General features: G+C 35.4%; 1 pseudogene; it reads right to left on the bottom strand.

Moving 5' to 3' along the window:
• Window positions 1-2,097: 2,097 nt before the first annotated feature.
• On the bottom strand, window positions 2,098-2,635 carry LOC124978921 (chromobox protein homolog 1-like; annotated as a pseudogene).
• Window positions 2,636-3,746: the final 1,111 nt, after the last annotated feature.

Below are 3,746 nucleotides of genomic sequence, written 5' to 3'. Positions count from 1 at the left end.
ATTATGGTTTTGTTTAAAGAAGGAAAAAAAATTATAGGGTAACTTCAGAATACTGCAATGCCTAGGAAATTATACATACAATTTAATGAGAACTAATCTTACGCCAGAGTAGATAATGATTTTATGGCTCTATATCAACATTTGACACTTTCAGTAAGACTGGAATCGTCAGAGAAGTAGACCTGTTATACACTTATTACTGTGTTGAGAACCTCAATGGATAATTATTGTCCATAAATGAAAGGATGAATAATAACAAAAAACAAATAATAAAAATATTGCTAAAAAGAGCTGTTGCTTCTAAAGTGTCTTTCAAATATCTCTAAGATATTCTGAGGTCTGTAAATGTTTTGAAGCCCATGCCTTTATCTTCTGCAATCATTACACTTCTTTTATTTTATAATTAGAAACAGGAAGCAAAATATTTAAAAGTCTTACTCCTAATGCCAACGTCCCTCTAGACTTTATTTTATGCTCATAGGGTTTCTGTTTTTCAGGTAAGATACTTTAATTGATCAATTTAATTACATAATTATAAATTCAGCATAAGTTTTTTGCTTATATTTTTATGATAAATTGTTGTGAAATTATTTATATAAAAGCATCTGACAGATGCTGAGATCCAAGTAGTATTTCACATACTCTGGGCATCTGTTCTCAGTGAGGGTCACTAAATGTTAGCTGATAAATGACTAACCACATATTTTATTATTTTATGAAAATTATGTTTTTAGCAAAGCAATGAAATAAATTTATTTTGTCAATTACTTTTACTTTCTGAAAATATCATTTGAATATGTCATTATATCTTAATTACAATGGCAAGTTCATGCGATTCAAATCAGTGAATTCAATTCTTTGTATTTATGCAAAGTTACCATATTTTATGTCCTTGGGAATTGGTAAAAATTTTATTAAAAAATGGGAACTGAAATGTGTGTGCCATACATTCTAGTTTTCTGTTAAGGAAAATGAATTTCTATGTATTTCATAAACTTTGCTTAAAATTTTATATCATGCTTAATACTCTTGGAAAAGGTCAATGGCCATAGTTTAGATTAATCTAGTTTCATATTGATTTTTTTCTTTAACTGTCATTATTTTAATAATATGTGTAAAATGATAACATGCAAAAATAATAACTAGCTGCAAGATTTTTGAGTCCCATCATTATTTACTATATCAAAACATCTTCAGTTCCCACTTGAATTGGAAGGAGGCTTAAATTCATCATCAGTTAAATTGGTACACAGAGATTTGAGTGTGTCTTCTTCTGGCAGGTTCGTGGGCAGTAACACATGAGCAGGCTAGTCCAAAAGTTAAACATATGGGCTCGGGGATTTGCTAATTGGATTTAGAATCCAAGTCAGTCGTTTTATCTTATCATTTTAAAAACGGGAATAATAGTATTCACAGGTAGGGAATAATGAAAATTATGTGACCTAATGTAGGAGAAATTATACTAATTATTGGCATTAAGTGTTTAATACCTGTGATAGTACTACTAGTGATAGTACTTCTGTACTTCAGCAAAGTACTTCTACTTCTCTATTTTTTTCTTTTTCTATAAAACCTGAATATTTCTATTATCCATTTAAAGTTTGTGATGAAGATGAAGTAAAACAGTGCACAGAGAGTTCTTAACACATCTCCTGGCATATATAATCAGCACATATTAGCTTTATTAATATTACAGTCAGTCCATAAATTGTTCTTCATGATTATCACCCTTTTTAAAAATGCAGAACTAACATTATAGGTTACAAGGCTGTGGGTTTGATGATCAACTGTTTCTTTCTGCCTTCCCACACACCCAATTCTGCAAATTTTGTCCTTAGTAGGAGGCCCTTTGCTTTTCTCAGTAAGGTGCAGAATGGGTCACTTTGAAACACCCCTTGTCCCTCCAGTGTAATGGTGTACAAACTAGACAGCTTGGAATGGCTTAAAAGCATCTGGACTGCTGCAGGGCACAGAAATTAGACTGGCTCTTCAAAGGACACCTTCTCAACTACCTTTATGGTGTCAAGACAAGTAGAACTCCTTCCCTCCCCACTTAAAACCACAGTCTGAGGCGACAGGGGCTGGCACTCAGGAACATTAATTCTTGTCATCTTTTTTGTCATCATCCTGAGGGGTAAGAATGCCACATCAGCTGTTCCTCATAGAAGGATATGACAACCTGTGGGTACTTGACATTGGCTTCCTTGGCAGAGACCAGGTCTCATCAGGAACATGAGCTCTCTACTGGAATCTGTAGCTCCAATAATCGGCTCTGGCTCCAAACACTGGGTAAAGCCCAGTGGCTTTTCAGACTACATTTTACTTCTTTGGTTTGCTCTCCCCTCCCTTATCTTCAGAATCAGAATCAGCTTTCCACTTGACTCGCTCTGATTTATCTGTCTCATGTGTTGTTTTCTGCCACTGTAGAAGCTCAGCAATGAGGTCAGGACAGTCCAGATTGTCTTCTGGCGACAGTGTGCTGTGTGTTGTCCTCACCTGAGAAACCTTTCCACTTTAGGAGGTACTCCACTTTGCCCTTTACGACCCGACGATCAAGAACTTTTCCCACCACATATTCCTCTTACTCTTCTTCTAGTACTTCCTCTATCTTCTTTTTCTTTTGTTTTTTCCCCATAATGCCTGACAGGTTTCCAATGTAAAGGGTGATGCTGCTCAGAGCAGAGCCCAAGTCCAGAAGGAATTGGTATTGCACTACCGGGGGAGTGGTGCCCAGGAAAGCCTATAGACCCATAAAAAGCCTTAAGTCTTTTTTTTTTTTTTCCTTCTTCTTTAAAGGAAAAAAGTTGTTCGATTCAATCCAAGTTCAGCTATATAAAATTGACAGGGGAGGGATTCTACTGTGTGATTGATTTGCCCTGGTCTCCTGATCCCTCTGGGGAAGGCCCTGTGCATGGGCAGTAGCATTTTCTCACAACAAACATATGTCCCTGATTCCCCAGTCTCCTTTTTCATGCATAATCCTCTGCCAACTGTTGATGCTGTTTGGCTCATGTTCAAGATAAACAAACATTCTTATCGATTCAAAAGCATCTTTCTGATATTTGCAAAGACTAAAAGAAGTGTCTGGATCTAGATGTGTCAGTTTATTATTTTAAACACAAAATTACTTCATACTATGCACCTCCTCATCTATTTACTTTTGCATTTCTAACTTCCTCCTAAGCCATTAATTACTTGCCACTATATGTGTAGTCATTGACAGAATCCTGATTTATTCCACATGACACTTAGGACTTCTGCTGCTTCGTTCTTCATGTTACCTAAAAGAGAAAGTCAATGATGCACTCTCCCTTGGACTAATGATGTCCTACCTATAGTTATTCTTATGGAAAGTGATTTTTTTTCCTTACCCGTTCCTATTCTCCAGGAGATTTCTATCATAAGTTTACTTTTGTTTTTGTTTTCTTTTGTTTGTTTTTAGAAGGTGAGAGCTTTCTAATCGTTTCTTCATTTAGATAATCCTGCTTTGATCCCTTGATTTTATAGGATAGGCAAACCCAAGTCTCAAATATAATTTTGAATTATTGAATTAATTACTTCTTATTTTCTCTCTCTCCTTTTTGTCCCTAATGTTTCAATTTATTCCACCCTAAAGTCAAAATGAAACAGACTTCTGCCTCTTTTGTCTTTGAGAAGAAGTCCAATGAAGGTTTAATGTGATATACTAAAGGTGTAGCATGCACTGAGCAATGGATGTTGCTATTAGATATCTCACATACTCACAC

The sequence above is a fragment of the Sciurus carolinensis genome, chromosome 3, assembly GCF_902686445.1.
Source record: "Sciurus carolinensis chromosome 3, mSciCar1.2, whole genome shotgun sequence".
Classification (NCBI taxonomy): Eukaryota; Metazoa; Chordata; class Mammalia; order Rodentia; family Sciuridae; genus Sciurus; species Sciurus carolinensis.
The sequence above is the reverse complement of the archived record's forward strand: the minus strand, read 5'-3'. Positions and strand labels throughout refer to the sequence as shown.